Source organism: Glycine max, chromosome 12 (genome assembly GCF_000004515.6).
Source record: "Glycine max cultivar Williams 82 chromosome 12, Glycine_max_v4.0, whole genome shotgun sequence".
Classification (NCBI taxonomy): Eukaryota; Viridiplantae; Streptophyta; class Magnoliopsida; order Fabales; family Fabaceae; genus Glycine; species Glycine max.
Window position 1 is genome coordinate 31,060,146 of NC_038248.2, and position 20,372 is coordinate 31,080,517.

A 20,372-nucleotide genomic window follows, 5' to 3' on the forward strand; every position below is an offset into this window, starting at 1 on the left:
GGCTATAGGCTGGACCCTGGCGGACATTCCTGGTATTAGCCCATCCACATGTATGCATCGAATAAATTTAGAGGATGGAGCTAAACCAGTAAGACAGCCACAGAGAAGACTCAACCCGGTGATTCTTGATGTAGTGAAGAAGGAGATAACCAAGCTTTTGCAAGCTGGAATCATTTATCCTATCTCCGACAGCCAATGGGTGAGTCCCGTCCAGGTAGTCCCAAAGAAGACCGGCCTCACAGTGATCAGAAATGAGAAGGAGGAGCTGATTCCTACTCGGGTGCAGAACAGTTGGAGAGTCTGCATTGACTATAGGAGGCTGAACCAAGTTACCAAAAAGGACCATTTTCCCCTGCCATTCATTGACCAGATGCTTGAATGCCTGGCAGGTAAATCCCACTACTGTTTCCTTGATGGTTTTTCTGGTTATATGTAAATTACTATTGCTCCTGAGGATCAGGAAAAGACCACATTCACCTGCCCCTTCGGCGCTTTTGCTTATAGGAGGATGCCTTTTGGCCTGTGCAATGCCCCTGGTACCTTCCAGCGGTGCATGATTAGTATTTTCAATGATTTTTTAGAAAATTGCATAGAGGTGTTTATGGATGATTTCACTGTATATGGATCCTCTTTTGATGGTTGTTTGAATAGTTTGGAAAAAGTTTTGAATAGATGCATTGAAACTAACCTTGTTCTAAATTTTGAAAAATGTCATTTTATGGTTGAGCAAGGTATAGTTTTAGGCCACATTATTTCCAATAAGGGTATTGAAGTAGATCCTGCAAAAATTTCTTTTATTTCACAATTGCCTTACCCCTCTTGTGTGCGAGAGGTGCGATCTTTTCTTGGTCATGCAGGATTCTACAGGCGCTTTATAAGGGATTTTAGCAAAGTAGCCCTTCCATTGTCCAAGTTGTTGCAAAAGGAGGTGGTGTTTGACTTTAATGACAGATGCAAAGAGGCTTTTGATTGCCTCAAAAGAGCATTGACTACCACCCCCATCATCCAGGCACCCGATTGGACAGCCCCTTTTGAACTTATGTGTGATGCATCAAATTATGCATTGGGGGCTGTCCTTGCTCAGAAAATTGATAAATTGCCCAGGGTGATATATTATGCTTCTAGGACTTTAGATGCTGCCCAAGTGAATTATACTACTACTGAGAAAGAGCTTCTAGCCATAGTTTTTGCTCTTGAAAAATTTCGATCTTATTTGCTTGGTACCCGCATTATTGTTTATACTGACCATGCAGCTCTAAAGTACTTGTTGAAGAAGGCTGATTCTAAGCCTAGGTTGATCCGATGGATGCTCTGGCTCCAAGAGTTTGACTTGGAGATCCGTGATAGGAGCGGAGCACAAAATCTAGTTGCTGATCATTTGATTCGGATCGAACGTGTATCTGATGTAGATTCACCTGCAGTTCTATCATTCTTCCGCACCGGGAGGTCATCTAGGTGTTCAAAGGACAGCTCGCAAAGTGCTTGATTGTGGTTTTTATTGGCCCACCATCTTTAAAGATGCGTGGAAGATCTGCAGCACTTGTGAGAAGTGTCAGAGAGCAGGAAATACACTTACATGGCGACAACAAATGCCTCAGCAACCTATGCTATTCTGTGAGGTGTTTGATGTTTGGGGTATAGATTTCATGGGCCCTTTTCCTGTCTCTTTTGGTTATGTTTACATTCTCCTTGCAGTTAACTATGTTTCAAAATGGGTGGAAGCCAAGCCCACTAGAACTAATGATGCTAAAGTTGTTGCAGACTTTGTCAGGTCTAATCTGTTTTGCAGGTTTGGAGTACCTAAAGCAATTGTTAGTGATCAAGGAACCCATTTTTGCAACAGGACAATGCAAGCCCTGCTTAAAAAGTATGGGGTGGTACACAGGGTATCCACACCATACCACCCCCAGACCAATGGACAGGCAAAAATTTCTAACTGGGAAATCAAGCGAATTTTAGAGAAGATTGTGCAGCCAAGCAGGAAAGATTGGAGTACCAGGCTTGATGATGCTCTCTGGGCACATCAGACTGCCTACAAAGCACCCATAGGAATGTCTCCTTATCGGGTTGTCTTTGGAAAGGCATGTCATCTTCCAGTGGAAATTGAGCATAAAGCTTACTGGGCAGTGAAGACTTGCAACTTCTCTATGGATCAAGCTGGTGAGGAAAGAAAGTTGCAACTGAGTGAGTTAGATGAAATCCGCCTAGAAGCCTACGAGAATGCCAAGTTCTACCAAGAAAAGACCAAGAAGTTCCATGATAGCATGATAGTTAAAAAGGACTTCATGGTTGGGCAAAAAGTGTTATTGTATAATTCTAGGCTTGGACTCATGAGTGGTAAGTTGAGGTCTAAATGGATTGGTCCTTTTGTTGTTACTAATGTTTTTCCTTATGGTACAGTTGAGATCAAAAGCGACTCCGCAAACAAGAGCTTCAAGGTCAACGGACATCGACTTAAGCCATTCCTCACGAACCCTTCTTTAGTGGACGTAGTGGTGGAAGAGACTTCCTTACTCCACCCTACTCTTCCTCCACCATGACTTAGGGAGTTTTTCTTTTCCTACCTCCTTCTTTGCTTTTATTACACTTGTCCGATTCTCTTTGATGATTTAATTGTTTTTAATCTTTTAATTGTGCTACATTGAGGACAATGTGTTGTTTAAGTATGGGGGGAGTGTTCTTTGGTTTTGCTAGTTTTGTTGGATTTGTTAATTTGTTAGTTGTGTTAATTTGTTAATGTTGTTAGTTTCTTCGGATTTTTAGTTTAATATTTTGGGTCAATTTTGTGTGCATGTACGACTTTGCATGTTTTTCTTTGAATTATAGGATATGTTCAAGAAATGGGTATTTGTTTTGAAAATAAAAGTTCTTGACATTTTGTGACTTGAAATCCTTGATTCTCCTCTACATGTCATGATAGTTTTGAAAGCTCAATTTGAAAGTGATGAGTTTACCTTTTTGAGAATTTGAGCCATCCATTATCATAATCATTTGGTGTGTTTTGCCCCATTGATTGCTTGCACAATAGCCTTGGCTTGATTCTTGTTGATGCTTCCTAATTCACATGCATATTTGGAAATGATTGAGGCAATTTTGTTCTTATAAGCTTCTAGCCAAATGGACTTACCTTGAATTAATTCCTTTGATAGCCCTTTTGAGCCTTGTTTCCCTTTCATTGTTTTGAAGCTCACTACAAGCCTTAAATGAAAAACCATGATATCACCATATCCTTAAGGAATTTTGGAGCTTTGGAATTGTTTTGGGAATAAGTGTGGGGGGTTTTTTGTTTCATTGGATAACTTGTTTTGTTGGCTATGCTTCGTGATGTATTTTGGGCCATACTTGATGTACATTGTATATTGGTTAAATGTTGGACATGCTGAATGAAATGTTGTTTCTCAAAGGCTATAGAGTAAAAAAAAAAATCGAAAAAAAAAGAAGAAGAAAAAGAAAAGCAATAAAGTTGAGTGAATAAGATCTTAAATGGCACAAGAATGATGAAACTCTTGGTTCTACTCTTTATGTTTAATTTTTATCTTTACTTCTTTTTATTTTCTTATTTTTTTTTCTTAATATGCACTTATTCCCCATTGCTCCTCTATTCCTTTGGGATTTAGCCACTTATTCCATATTTTTCCATACCTTGTCCTTGGCCCCATTATGATGATGGATGGCTCAAATTCTCACAAAGGTAAACTCATCACTTTCAAATTGAGCTTTCAAAACTATCATGACATGTAGAGGAAAAGCAAGGATTTCAAATCGCAAAATGTCAAGAGGCTTTTTTTTAAAAAAAAAAAACAATTACCCATTTCTTGAACATATCCTCTAATTCAAAGAAAAAACATGCAAATTTGTACATGCACACAGAATTGACCTCAAATATTAAACTAGAAACCCAACAAAACTAACAACATTAACAAATTAACAAAACCAACAGAACTAGCAAAACCAAAGAACACTCCCCCCCATACTTAAACAACACATTGTCCTCAATGTGGCACAATTAAAAGATTAAAAGCAATTAAACCATCAAATAGAATCGGACAAGTGTAATAAAAGAAAAGAAGGAGATAGGAAAAGAAGAACTCCCTAAGTCATGGTGGAGGAAGAGTAGGGTGGATTAAGGAAGTCTCTTCCACCACTACGTCCACTAAAGAAGGGTTTGTGAGGAATGGCTTAAGTCGATGTCTATTGACCTTGAAGCTCTTGTTTGTGGAGTCGCTTTTGATCTCAACTATACCATAAGGAAAAACATTAGTAACAACAAAAGAACCAATCCACTTAGACCTCAACTTACCACTCATGAGTCCAAGCCTAGAATTATACAATAAAACTTTTTGCCCAACCATGAAGTCCTTCTTAAATATCATGCTATGATGGAACTTCTTGGTCTTTTCTTTGTAGAACTTGGCATTCTCGTAGGCTTCTAGGAGGATTTCATCTAACTCACTCGGTTGCAACTTTTTTTCCTCACCAGCTTGATCCATAGAGAAGTTGCAAGTCTTCACTGCCCAGTATCCTTTGTGCTCAATCTCCACTGGAAGATGACATGCCTTTCCAAAGACAACCCGATAAGGAGACATTCCTATGGGTGCTTTGTAGGCAGTCCGATGTGCCCAAAGAACATCATCAAGCCTGGTACTCCAATCTTTCCTGCTTGGCTGCACAATCTTCTCTAAAATTCTCTCGATCTCCTTGTTAGAAATTTTTGCCTATCCATTGCTTTGGGGGTGGTATGGTGTGGATACCCTGTGTACAACCCCGTACTTTCTAAGCAAGGCATGCATTGTTCTGTTGCAAAAATGGGTTCCTTGATCACTAACAATTGCTTTAGGTACTCCAAACCTGCAAAACAGATTAGATCTGACAAAATCTGCAACAACCTTAGCATCATTAGTTCTAGTGGGCTTGGCTTCCACCCATTTTGAAACATAGTCAACTGCAAGGAGAATGTAAACATAACCAAAAGAGATAGGAAAAAGGCCCATGAAATCTATGCCCCAAACATCAAACACCTCACAGAATAGCATAGGTTGTTGAGGCATTTGTTGTCGCCATGTAAGTGTATTTCCTGCTCTCTGACACTGCTCATAAGTGTTGCAGATCTTCCATGCATCTTTAAAGATGGTGGGCTAATAAAAGCCACTATCAAGCACTTTGCGAGCTGTCCTTTGAACACCCAAATGACCTCCCGGTGCGGAAGAATGACAGAACTACAGGACTGAGTCAGTCTCATGATCTGGAATGCACCGTCTAATGACCTGATCACTGCATAATTTCCACAAGTAGGGGTCATCCCAAATAAAATGCTTAGCATCACTTTTAGTTTTATCTTTTTGGGCCTTAGATGCTAAGGGAGGAAAAACATAAGCAACTAAATAATTGAAAATGTTAGCAAACCAGGGACTAGAAATAGAGTCAGAAATACTATACAATATATACAAATGATCATCCGGGAAATCATCCCGAATGGGGGAATCCGCATCAGACACACGTTCGATCCGACTCAAATGATCAGCAACTAAATTTTGTGCTCCGCTGCTATCACGAATCTCCAAGTCAAACTCTTGGAGCCAGAGCATCCATCGGATCAACCTAGGCTTAGAATCAGCCTTCTTCAACAAGTACTTTAAAGCTGCATGGTCAGTATAAACAATAATGCGGGTACCAAGCAAATAAGATCGAAATTTTTCAAGAGCAAAAACTATGGCTAGTAGCTCTTTCAATAATGTGGATATTTGATGTGTGTGGTTGGAAATAAATTTAATTGAATTGGTAGAAGCCCAATCCAATTAAATTTTAGAGGGGCAGGTGAGCATTTGCTTACTACACCCCATTGCCACATCATATAGTCACACTTTGTGCATGTCCTTCATGCTTTTCATGCCTCATGACACCTAAGAACACTTAGTGGAGAATCTTGGAATTGATCTTGGATTAGTGGGCTGAACCATAACTAAAATTCACTAATCATAATTAGTGAAATTTTGGCTCCAAAGTTTGGCTCCACAAATTCAATTTCAAATTTAAGTGAAATTTGAATTTCCCTCCAATTTTGTGTGACACTTAGGCTATAAATAGAGGTCATGTGTGTGCATTTTTTTCAACTTTGATCATTTGAATATTAAAATTCAGATTTCAAACCTCATTTAGAGCACAAAATTTTGTGCTCTTCTCTTCCTCTCCCTTCATTCATCTCCTTCTTCCTCCAAGCTCTTATCCATGGCCTCCTATGGTGGTGAGCTTCTTCTAGACTCATCTTCTCCTTGAAGTGGCGTCTCCTCTCTCTCTTCCTTTCTTCATTCCGCTGCCATTCATCTTTAAAGAAGCAAAGGAATCCATTGATGAAGAAGATCCTAGGCCTACAAGCTCCAATGGAGCTTGCATCAATAGGACTAACCCTCAGGAGACTAAGGAGATAGAGACTCAGGTTAAAGAATTATTGGAGAAGGGCTAGGTCTAAGAGAGCCTAAGTCCTTGTGTTGTGCCAGTGTTGTTGGTGCCCAAAAAGGATGGTAAGTGGAGAATGTGCACAGATTGCAGGGCCATCAACAACATTATTGTAAAGTATAGGCACCCTATTCCTAGACTTGATGATTTTCTTGATGAGTTATAGGGCCAATATCTTTTCAAAAATTGATCTTAAAAGTGGTTATCACCAAATTAGGATGAAAGAGGGTGATGAGTGGAAAACCACTTTCAAGACCAAGTTTGGTTTGTATGAATGGCTAGTGATGCCTTTTGGGCTCACTAATGCACCAAGCACCTTTATGATTCTTATACATCATGTCTTAAGGTATTTCATAGGTAGATTTGTAGTTTTTATTTTGATGATATTTTAGTGTACAGTAGGAGCCTAGATGATCATTTAGGACATCTAAGACAAGTTCTTTTAGTTCTTAGGAAAAACATATTGTATGCCAATATAGAGAATTGTACCTTTTGTATAGATAATATAGTTTTCTTAGGATTTGTAGTTGGTATAAATGGGGTCCAAGTGGACCCTGAGAAAATCAAGGCCATCCAAGAATGGCCCACCCCAAAAAATGTAGGAGATATTAGGAGCTTCCATGGGTTAGAAAGCTTCTACAGAAGGTTTGTTCCTAATTTCTCTACACTTGCCTCACCTCTCAATGAGCTGGTGAAGAAGAATGTGGCATTCACTTGGGGTGAAAGACAAGAGCAAGCCTTTGCTTTTCTCAAAGAAAAGCTCACCAAGACACCTATTCTAGCTCTTCCTGACTTTTCTAAAACTTTTGACCTAGAATGTGATGCCTCTGGAATGGGTGTGGGAGCTGTATTGTTGCAAGTTGGGCACCCTGTTGTTTATTTTAGTGAAAAACTTCATGGTGCCACCCTTAACTACCCCACTTATGATAAAGAGCTTTATGCCTTAATAAGAGCCCTCCAAACTTGGGAACATTATCTTGTTTCCGAGGAATTTTCCATTCATAGTGATCACGAATCACTTAAATACATTAGAGGGCAAAGCAAGTTAAACAAAAGGCATGCAAAATGGATAGAGTACCTAGAAAAATTTCCATATGTTATCAAATACAAAAAGGGAAAAACAAATGTGGTAGCTGATGCCCTCTCTAGGAGGCACACATTGTTTTGCTCCCTAGGAGCTCAAATTTTAGGATTTGATAACATTAGGGAATTGTATGTTTCAGATGAACATTTCTCTCCCATTTATGAGAGTTGTGGGCAAAAGGCCCAAGATGGATTCTATTTGGCTGAGAGGTATTTGTTCAAAGAGGGAAAGATTTGCATACCCCAAGGATCCATCAGGAAATTAATTGTGAAAGAGAGCCATGAGGGTGGGCTCATGGGCCACTTTGGGATAGACAAGACCCTTGTCTTACTCATAGAAAAGTTCTATTGGTCCCATATGAAGAAAGATGTCCATAAGCATTGCACTAGGTGTGGCTTATTTACAAGCCAAGTCTAGGGTGATGCCTCATAGGCTATACACACCCTTACCCATGCCATCTGCACACTGGATAGACATTAGTATATACTTTGTCCTTGGGCTTCCTAGAACCCAAAGAGGTGTAGACTCTATCTTAATGGTGGTTGGTAGGTTTAGCAAGATGGCATACTTTATACCATGCCACAAGGTTGATGATGCTTCTCACATCTCAAAACTCTTCTTCAGGGAAGTTGTGAGACTCCATGGTTTGCCTAGGACCATTGTGTTAGATAGAGATGCTAAGTTCCTTAGACATTTCTCGAAAACCTTATGGGCTAAGCTAGGAACTAAGCTTCTTTTCTCTACCACTTGCCATCCACAAACTATTTGGCAAACAGAGGTAGTGAATAGGTCTCTATCCACCCTTTTAAAGGCTCTTCTAAAAGGCATCCATAAGTCTTGGGATGAGTATCTTCCTCATGTAGAATTTTCCTACAACAGGGGGGTTCATAGAACCACCAAGCAATCCCCTTTTGAGGTTTTCTATGGGTTCAATCCTCTAACACCCTTAGACCTAATTCCCCTCCCACTTGACACTTCTTTCATACATAAAGAAGGGGAATCTAGGTCAGAGTTTGTAAAGAAGTTGCATGAGAGGGTTAAGAACCAAATAGAGAACCAAACAAAAGTGTATGCAACTAAAGGCAATAGAGGAAGAAAGGAACTAGTTCTTAATGAGGGGGATTTGGTTTGGCTCCATCTTAGGAAGGATAGATTCCTTACTAAGAGGAAATCCAAGCTTAGTCCTAGAGGCGATGGACCTTTTTAGGTCTTGGAGAGGATCAATAACAATGTCTATAGGTTGGACCTCCCAGAAGAGTATGGAGTCAAGACCACTTTTAACATTTCTGATTTAATTTCTTTTGCAGGTGCAACTGATGTTGAGGAGGAGAAACAAACTGATTTGAGGTCAAATTCTCTTTAAGGGGGAGGGAATGATGCAATCCTCCATTGGAAGGGACTAGTCACCAGAGCCATGAGCAGGAGGCTCCAAGAGGATTGGGCTAGAGCAGCTGAAGAGGGCCCTAAGGTTCTCATGAACCTCAAGGTAGATTTATGAGCCCATGGGCCAAGGTTGGGTCCACTTGTCTTTGTAAATATTAGAATAGGTTTTCGTTCTTTTGGGCCTTGTATTTGGCCATTCTAGTAGTATAGGGTTTTAGTCTTGTATTTCAGGGCATTTTGAGTAGTCTTTGAAGTAGGGACTTTTTTGTATTTTTATGTATTTTGGCATGGGGGTGAGCTTAGCTATTAGAGGGGTGTGTGTAGCTAAGTTCTAGCTTCTCATCTCATGGAGCTGAGCTTAGCTATTAGAGGGGTGTGTGTAGCTAAGCTCTAGCTTGTCACGGAAGCTTCTCAAGGAAGTGAACTTAGCTATTAGAGGGGTGTGTGTAGCTAAGCTCTAGCTTCTCAAGGAAGCTTTCATTTAGTTAGTGATCTAGGCTATAAATAGAAACATGTGTAACACTTGTCATAACTTTGATGAATGAGAGTCTTGTGAGACACACTTCAAAGTTCAACTTCTCTTTTCCTCCATTGAAGCTTCCCTCTAAGCTTCTTATCCAAGATATTCTCTTGGTGGTGAAGCTCCTACTTCCATGGCTTATTCACTAGTGGATGGCACCTCCTTTCACCTCTTCTCCTTTATCTTTTGCTGCAACTCCATGGCTAAAAATCACCATTGAAGGACCTTATTGAAGCTCAAAGATCCAACCTCTGTAGAAGCTTCTCCAGCAAGCTTACATCACGACATGTCATACTCTGATCGGAGAGGAATGAATCATAGTACAAACAATGCCATGTGCTTCTTGTCCGTAGCGAAAGTGACCTTTAAGAGAATATTCCATGAAAACCTTCTATTCTCTTCTATATTGTTTTTTTTCTTAAATTCAAATGTTAGAAATTCTCTTCTATATTGTCTTTTTCTTAAATTGAATTCGTATAAAATAGAATACGCGCACTTCCCCTTTTTCACCATCCTCAGTCTTTTTAGTTTCTTTGAGACTAGACGCAGAAGTTAACTAAAAGACAAAGTATAATACTGATTTTCACAAAGGGTGGATACTCTCTGGTTTTAGTGTGTTCGATGTTAGATAAAATAAAGCATTCTCTCTTGAATTGTGGATGATATTGAACACTATTAAGTCCTTTAACATATTGATCTTGTCCCCTTGTCAAAAACTCATTAGAACATCAATAATGTATACTTATTGTTATACATCAAAATCCAAGGTGGATGAGACGAATGGTCTTCCAAACCTAACATAATGTCAAGGATTAAACGATAAGTCTCAACTACTTGTATTGGAGTTTTCACTCTATTACCCATAAAGAGGAACTTCTCATTTGGGCTTATGATTTGGATTGTAAGAAATGCTTGCATCGTATTAGAAACATGACTCGTATATCCAAAATAAATCCACCATGTACTGTGGGAAACTTCAGTTAAATTTGATTTGAAACATACATAATCATTAAGCTCACCTTTCTTTTCGAACCAAGCCTTATGTTTTAGGCAATCCTTCTGGAAATGTCCAGCTTTCCCCCAGAAATGGAAATTATTGCTCTTTGATGCTTTCTTATGGATTTACACTAATGCCTCATTGATCTTTAATGGCCCTTTTCCCTTATCATCTTTGTAAATTTCTTTCCAGCTTCTTGATTCCCTTGGTGGCTTACATAATGGACTAAGTGAGTTCCTTGATTTTTAAGCCTTATTTCATTTGAACCAACATATTATGCAACTCACGCACATTCCACTTGTCTTTCATAGTATTATAGCTTATCTGAAACTGGCCATACTCCGACAGTAATGAGTTAAGAATAAATTATACAAAAAAGTTCTTATTCACAACCATTCTCAAGGTCTTAAGCCTTGCTGCAATCTTTGCCATCTCAATAACATGCTCATGCATAGTACGTGAACCATCAAACTTCATGCTGATCAATATACTCATTAATGTCCGAGCAAGAGACTTATCAGTAGTTTGGGAGCGCTCTTCCACTAAGTCCATAAATTCTTTAGCATTTTTTGTCTTGGGGATAGTTGTCTTAATGTTGCCTGCAACAGGCATTCTCATGAACATTAGACTGAGTACCTTTCCCCAAACAGGATCTTGAAATCAATGATTCTCACAATTAATAGATAAATGATGCGTACCTTTCCCCATAGTGATACTCTCTTCGATGCGGTTTGATTTCCTTGAGAGGAAGAAACAAGATTTCACTTCTATAACTCTTCTTTGTACTCTCTCTATCTTTCTCGATGATAGTTAGGGTTGAGAGAATACTCTAATGTCAAGAAGGGGACCTTATTTTACGATAGTGAGTATTAATTCATTTATAACCAATATTCCCATCAAATAATAGTTGTTTTTAGAAACTGCTCCACTTAAGTCTACAACCTATTAACAACTTAGTCAATAACAATTAATTATTTATTTACAAGTCCTTAATAAGCCTCATGTTTCTCACATGAGATGTTAAATCTTACATTTGATGCCCAAGTCAGTTTGAGAGTCACTAAGAGATGAATGAATGGAGGTTAGCTTAGTTCCACAACTACAATCAACTTATATATACTAGTATTTAGGCAAGGAAATCAATTATACAGTTGTGACCACGTGGATTGCATGATCTAGATTCTAGTCATGCATTTAATGTGTGTGCATTGTCGATCCAATGACGTAAGGGTTTTTGAATTGATTGGATCGAGTTAATCTATGGTATCTCAGTCTAGATCATACCGACATGCTAGTCTAGCTCAGAGTTTAAAATCAAATAACTTAGTGGTCTTGTTGACTCTCACCAATTTCAAAGTTAGAAACTATAATTTATCTTGATCTTTCTCACAATAGTTTTCCTAAATTCTTAGCACCACTTCAAAATTTGCAAGTATTAGATCTTTCTAAAGATAGAATTCATGGAAGCATTCCCAAACAATTTCATGAGAAGCTCTTGCACTCCTCTAGAAAATCATTTATTTTTATTGATCTCAATTTCAACAATTTGTAAGGAGATATTCTAATTCCACCCGGGGGAATTCATTACTTATTAGTCTCAAATAATGAGTTGATTAAGGACATTTAACAATGTGTAATAATCCATAATTCATAATTCATACCTCAAAACTTTTCTAAGGAAGATGCATTTGAGACTCTAAACTTGAATGAAAATCGTTGGAGGGACAACTACCACAATCTTTGGCTCACTACACCAAGATCCAAATTTTGGACCTTGGAAACAATGACACAAAGGATACATTTTCCCATTGGCTAGAAACTTTGCAAGAGTTACATGTACTCAATTTATGATCAAATTAAATTCATGGTGTCATCACTTACTACTACATTTAAGACATTTTGCAACATTTAAGAGGTAACATTTGTAAAAGAGTTTAATGTCTATACAGTGACAGTGTAAAACAGTTTTATACTGTCATTTAATTATAAATCATCATTTGAATTATTGTAAGATAATTATTTTAAAAGTCAACAAACTTATCATACATGATGAGTTGTGATTGGATGACTATATAAAACTTTAATGTCCGTGTATAACCCTTTTTCTCTTTGTAAATAGTTTAATGCCTATGCATTGACAATGTAAAACAATTTTACACTGACATCCAATTACAAATCACCATTTGAATTACTTTAAGATAATTATTTTAAAAGTCAACAAACTTACCATACATGATGAGTTGTGATTGGATGACTTTCTAAAAATATTTACACTGTCAATGTATAACCCTTTTTTTCTTTGTAAAGAGTTTAATGTCTATGCACTAACAGTGTAAAATAGTTTTACATTATCATCCAACCACAAATCACCATTTGAATTACTTTAAGATAATTATTTTAAAAGTCAACAACTTACTATACATGGTGGGTTGCTATTGTTTGTTAAAAACAATTTTTCCTAACATTTATTTAAACAAATATTGCAATTGCTTCCATAAAAAATGTGATTGTTAAAATGAAAATGTTTCAATTTCTTCCTTCTTTTTTTTTTTTGCATGTGTTTTAACTAGTGCAAAGACAACAAAGTTGTAGATTTTGCTAAGCAAGATTTGAATGAATTTTGTTTTATTGTTAATGTTATGGTGTTCTAATATTTTTCTACAAAAATTTGGTGATGTTGAATTGCTGCGAAGAGATTCAGTACTCTATTCTTAAGTCTTGAATGTGTATAATTTTAGGAGTGAAATTTTTATATCTAAGTAAAGGAATTGTGTGTTGTGGACTTGTATATTTGTGTCAAGACTTTGCCCCAAGCAATAAAGAAGAGTTCAATTCAAAACTCTAACTTTTTATACCTTAAATTGTCATATTTGTTCATGGCCTGGTGAATGAAAATACTCTGATTTGTGACATTTTGAATGCGTGGAATTAATTGTGTTCATTGTAATTATGTTCACTGTTAGAGGTTGGTATAATTTGGTAATTTAGGCGCTCATTTTGAATATGGTTAGCTATACTAGAAGGGCAGACATGCAAGTGCAGGTGGTTGAATTTAATATAATATAATTTACGTGGTTGAATTTGTTAACATGTGTTGTGTTTTAATTCTTGCTGGCTGCTCTTTGATGAAATGCTCGAGTCATTAATGTCTTAAATAAGATCGATCCTTGACTGTAGAGTGTGATTTATTTATTTATTTATTTTTAAAATTTCTTATAATTATTGTATTTCTAGTATAATAATAGAGCAATTGAGTTATGCATGCGTTTAGATATTTGAGTGTTGAACTTTTGTTCTTCCATACTTTCGTTTTTTACATTAGTGGTTTAGCTCAAAATGACTAATGTTATGGTTTGGCTTAGTAGATTAATATCTTAGTTCTCTATATATATCATTCCCTGATTACACTACTAGAAAAACCAGATTTAACATTGGCGGATTAACATCGGTTTTTGACAAAACCGATGTTAACATAAATGCGGTGGCATAATTGTAAATAATGTGTTTCCTTAACATCGGTCGATGTTAACATATGATCAGTTAACATCAGTTTTTGAATAAAACCGATGTTAACGTTGACATCAATTTGTTAACATCGGTTTTTTTTATTGAAAACCGATGTTGAACTTACATTTTAAATTATATTTGATGCGACCTATTTTGCTCGCGCTCTCTTCTTCTCCGTTTACCCTCTCACGCTCTCTTCTTCTTCGTGTACCCTCTCGCGCTGTCTTCTCCATTGCACTGTTAACATTAAAGCTTGTTGTTCTCCATTGCACTGAAGATCGTGACAGGTATGCTTCGTCTACCTGTGTTGTTCTATTGAATAGCTAGGTCTGTTTCTAGAACTCGTGGTTAAGCTAAGGACCTTTTTTGGTTTCTGGTGCAAGGATTGGCGAACTCGTGGTCACCTGAGGTACATTTCACTGCCAGTACGTGGTCTTTGTGGTCACCTGAGGTACATTTCACCTGAGGTACAATCTCGCCGGTATTGTCGCTGTTGGGTTCGAGGTACATTTCACTGCCTTCATGTCTTCATTGTAACTTTGTGCTTCGGCATATGTGGTCTTTGTGCTCTTTGTTCTTATAGATTGTTAGTTAGTTTGTTAATTAGTTACTACTAGTAGGGTTTGGAATGCAGCTAGTCTTGCTTGGAAAGGTGTGTCAAAATATTGCCTTATTTTGTTGAGTTGTTGCTTGGAAGCATCTACTTTCTTCTTCACTGTTGTTGTGTACTCCTTTCTTTCATGCTCTAGTTTTTGTTTCCATGCTTCATATCCTATAGCTTTTTGGGATAGTGCCTGTTCAAGTTGTTTGGCCTTATTGTTCATAGCTTCAGCAGCTTCTATTGCTGATTGCTTAGATTCCCTAGCACTGTTGAGCTTCATTCTCAGTTCCTGAAGTGTCACTTTGGCCTTATCAAGCTCGAAAAGAATTTTGGATTTTGTGTTCTCAGCACTTTGTAGCTGTTTCTTTATGTTTTTCAATTCTGTTTGGGCCAAGAGAAGTTGAGTCTCCTTTTCCAGCACTTTCTGCAAATCACACAAGTTACTAATGAGGACGCCGCAAAAGACCTTACATATGCAAATGGAAGGATTTCTGATGGAATGGTCCGTCATCCGGTTGATTGCTTGCAGTGGAAGAAGATTGATGGTTTGTATCCAGATTTCGGGAAAGAGCCAAGAAATCTTAGACTTGGACTAGCCAGTGATGGAATGAATCCATATGGCACCTTAAGCACTCAACACAGTTCATGGCCAGTTCTGCTAGTAGTTTACAATTTGCCTCCTTGGTTGTGCATGAAGTGAAAATACATGATGTTGTCTATGATGATATCGAGTCCAAGACAGCCAGGAAATGACATTGATGTTTATCTAAGTCCGTTAGTTGAAGACCTAAGAAAGTTGTGGGAAGATGGGGTTGTAGTGTTTGATGTGTTTCACAAGGAGACGTTTGAAATGCGTGCAATGGTTTTTTGTACCATTAATGACTTTCCAGCATATAGGAATCTTAGCGGTTACAGTGTTAAGGGCCATCATGCATGCCCCATCTGTGAAGAAAACACAAGCTACATACAACTAAAACATGGAAGAAAAATAGTCTACAGTAGGCATCGCCATTTTCTAACACCCAATCATCCTTATAGACGACTGAAAAAAGCTTTTAATGGAAGTCAAGAGCATGATATTGCACCGATACCATTGACTGGTGAGCAGGTATATCAGCGGGTTCAACACCTGAAAACTGTATTTGGAAAGACCCAAAAGAAGGATAAAAGTAAGACTTGCATATGGAAGAAGAGGTCCATTTTCTTTTATCTTCCGTACTGGTCTGATCTAGACGTTAGACATTGTATTGATGTTATGCATGTGGAGAAAAATGTTTGTGACAGTGTGATTGGGACGCTCCTTAACATTCAAGGCAAGACGAAGGATGACTTGAATACCCGTTAAGATCTAGCTTATATGGGGATACGATCACAGTTGCATCCAAGGTCTGATGGGAAGAAAATTTACTTGCCCCCAACTTGCCATACTTTGTCCAAAAAAGGAGAAGATAAGTTTTTGTCAGTGTCTTCGTCGGGTGAAGGTTCCACAAGGATACTCTTCAAATATTAAGAGCCTTGTGTAGTTGAAGGAGCTTAAGATTGTAGGGTTAAAGTCTCACGATTGTCACGTGCTCATGCAACAATTGTTAGCCATGGCTATATGAGACATCTTGCCAAACAAAGTCAGGTTAGCCATAACTCGCCTGAGCTTTTTCTTCCATGCTATATGTAGCAAAGTCATTGATCCTGTCAAGTTTGATGAGCTGGAAAATGAGGCCGCAATTATACTGTGCCAGTTGGAGATGTATTTTCCCCCTGCTTTCTTTGACATCATGATTCACTTGATTGTGCATCTGGTCAAAGAAATCAAATGTTGTGGTCCTGTTTATCTACGGTGGATGTACCCGGTTGAGCGATACATGAAGATCTTAAAAGGGTATACAAAGAATCTATATCGTCCAGAAGCATCTATTGTTGAGAGGTACATTGCAGAAGAAGCCATTGAATTTTGTTCAGAATACATTTAGAAGGCTAAACTTGTTGGTCTTCTTGAGTCTCGGCATGATGACAGAGTGGGTGGTAAGGGTTCAAGAGGACTGCATGTGATCACTCCAAGTGTAGAAGATTTGTTATAAGCTCACTTGTATGTCTTGAACAACAGTAATGAAGTTTTGGCATACATACTTAAGCATGAAGCTTTAGTCAAACAGAATAATCCAAAAATGTCAAAGAATTGGGTTTTGAAAAAGCATAACAAGACTTTATGTGATTGGTTTAAAGATACAATCTATGCAAATGAGAATGCTTCAGAAACATTACGAGCTAAATAAACTTGGTTACCACAATGACCCTTTTATCATGGCAGAACGAGCTAGACAAATATTTTATGTGCAAGACCCTTGTGATGAAAGGTGGTGCGTGGTTCTCCAGGGCAAAACAATTGGTGTCAATGTAGAAGATGATGATTCATACATGGACACCTATGTTAGTCCTTTGACCGCACAAATCACTCCTAACGTTGTCGGGAAAGAAGAAGCTGACGGCGTTCATGCTAATCGTAATGATCATGATGAAGGAGAATTAATTAACATCGTCTAATGTAATTTTCTATTTATATATTTGATTTTGCTAGATTCATTTACATAACTCATACACATAATTCAAATTCATTAATATTTAATGCATATATTGGATGAAAGCTTTGAAAATGGAACTTATGGCCGTTCATCTTAAATTGTTGCAGGTACTCTTCCTTCTTCAAATACTGTTCCTTCTTTCTAGTATGGTGTACTATATGATGATGTAAATAGGATAATGGTTTCTGAATTTGGCAGTTTTTATACCCATTTTTTTTGTTTATGTTCAACATAATGCTGCAATTAACCAAATGCAACCGATGGAAACCTGATAACATGACCAAATAAAAGTCACAAACACAACTTCCGAACACGCTAAGAATTTCATAAAACAAAATCAGCTTAAATGAAACAGCAAATAATGAACTTATTAGGAAAATTAGGAATAACAACAAACACTTTTGACATCATTCACGTAGCCATCATGATCTTACAAGAACTCAAATTATGGATAGAAAACAAGCAGCTCTCAAATACCTATGTCAATATAGTACAATATAGCAATGTGAGTGAAGTAGATAGCAAGGGAAGCCTATTTATACTCCTAATTCCAATTAAGGTTTAGATAACTATAATATCCCAGATACACTTGTCTTGTTTCAATTGAGTTCCTTCAAGTTCAATTGAATCACTAATGTATAATTAATGTTTTAATTTCATGGGATTAAGGTTAATTTGGCTGGTTCTTCCTCTCAAACATAAATGAATGTCTAAGCCGACCAAACCGATTCATCTTTTGTTGTCCTCTTCATCAAAAACCTTATACTATTGATTAAATTCAGAAGAAGCAAAGAAAGCAATAAAGACAAATAAATAAACTTGAACTGATACCTTGAGAGAGAAGGTTAAAAACATTTGACTTTAGATTTTATCTACTCACTTAGCATCATTTTCCAATGAATGGGTGACATTAGGTTCATTAGCAAATGGTGAGCTAGTGGCCTCAAGCTTGTTGTCTGATGTTACATCGTCTTCAACAGTACCAGCAACCTTAAGCTCCTTATCTTTTGCATCATCTTCTACCAAACCATTCATAAGCTCCTTTTCAGACTTGGTATCATTCAAAAACATATTGTCCTCATTCAAAGGAACTTGTCCTTCATATTTGCTTTTTAATTCATCCTGGCTTGATGAATCCTTTTGTGTGTTATAAATTTGTGGTCTTGGCCTCCTCGCCTAGCTGCTGCACATTTTCGACTTTCTCTGAGAGTTGATCAAGATTACCATGTGCTTCATTGAATTGGGTTTGGAGAATGTTATTCTGATCCTCAACAATTTGATTTAGATCCTGTACTCCATGCATCTTTTCTTCCATCTTTCTAAGTTGTTCATTCAATTTGTTTCTGTCCTTCATAAGACTTTCCTTATCATTTTCCAGAGTTCAAATTTGCTCTTGAAGTTCATCAGTATTTGTTCTCAATCTCATTACCATCACAGTCTAGGACGATACTGCAGTTTCCAAGCTGATCCTTTAACATATTATATATATAAAAATTTGATGTATATACTGAACTTACATGTGTGCAGTAGATAACTCTGACCATCATAAAAAACTTTGAATTTGAGCCTATAGCATACCATATACTTTATTATATAATACTATTTAAGACTGTTCATGATTGGGATAATTCACAAATTTGAATCAGCATGACCCAATTCAAATATTTGGATCTAAATTTTGTTACTAATGATATAAAATCTTATTCGACTAGTCCAATTTTGATGTTCTTTGATAAATGTTCTTATCCGACCCAATTCAATTCAATATTTTGATCCTTTATGGATAATAAGTTTAACTAAATCCTACCTATGCTGAATTGTGTGCACCCTATGTATACTTTTAACCATCCCTTTGGCATCATTGAGACCAATTTATATATCATTATCTAGCTCGGAGTTGCTAACAAATTTTACAATCACAAACCCTCCTTATTGTTATTATTATCTTCTTTTTTATGTCATATCTTTTCCTTTTTCTTTTCTTTTTTGACTGAAAGATAACTTTACAAAATAAACTAAAAAAAAGGACATAGAATATATACCCAAAGATACCAAATTTCAAATAAAATGAAGCTAGTACTTCTTCAATCCTAACACGGTTCGGTTAAAAACAGGCCTTGGCTAGCTATCGGGCAACTTCTAATTCACTATTTTTTGTCCTTGGTGGGGAAGCTGGTATTTATATACTGTTGTTATGACACTTTTTTAAATCTTTAATGGGACGCCTTTCTTTTCTTAAAAGTTGCTACATCTTAAAATTGTTTAATTTTTTTTACCCCAAAAATATAAAAAAGGGCCTTAACCAAACAAAATGATTAAATAACTGTATAAAACTTTTTAAATTGAGATTACATAACATTTTTGTCTTTAAAAAAAATTAGGAAAACATTTACCGAAATTGTAGTGGGCAGCCCTCAATAGTGAGATTTTACCATAATGGCATCACAACAACAAAATAAGTGGTGAAGGAACTTTCCATTTGGGTGGCACAAGGATTTAATTCCTGGCATTGGCATTCACCCTTAGGCCTTGCTATTACTTCTCCTTAACGATAAAGCCTATAGCCAGAGTATATTAAGGTATATTAACAGGTTAGATTTCATGAACTTATCATTTTCAGTTCCAATTTTGAAAACGTGTAGTATAAAAAATTTATAAAATCTCTAAATATTGTTCACTCCTTACAAACTCAGCCTCTAAGGAACCCAGCCCAAGGCCTTTAGAATTTTTGTCACATTTCACTTACAAGCTTTTATGCACAGCTCATTAAAACTGAAAAGTACTACCTAATCAGTCTATGGTGTTTTCAATTCTTCATGCAACAAACTGATAGCCCATCTTACCTTCTCCCCATTCATATAAATTCTCGAACATAAGCACCACTACCTGCATCCATACAAGGCAAGATATCAAATAGAACTTCGACATCAAAGACAAAATGGCAAGCTTGGGGGGTTCCATGTTTGTCTTAACATTTCTCTTTGTCTTTGTTGGCTTAATGTCTTCTTCATCTGAAGCTGCCATAAAGAAATACCAGTTTGATGTAAGTTAGACTTATTTTGATATCATAATCAACATGCTCATGCAAAGTTCCCTTGATAGCATTTTGTGTTTTCTACAGATTCAAGTGACGAATGTGAGTAGACTATGCCATGCAAAGCCTATTGTAACAGTCAATGGGAGGTTCCTGGGGCCAACTGTATATGTTAGGGAAGGAGAGATTTTAAGATGTAGCAACTCATTAGCATCAT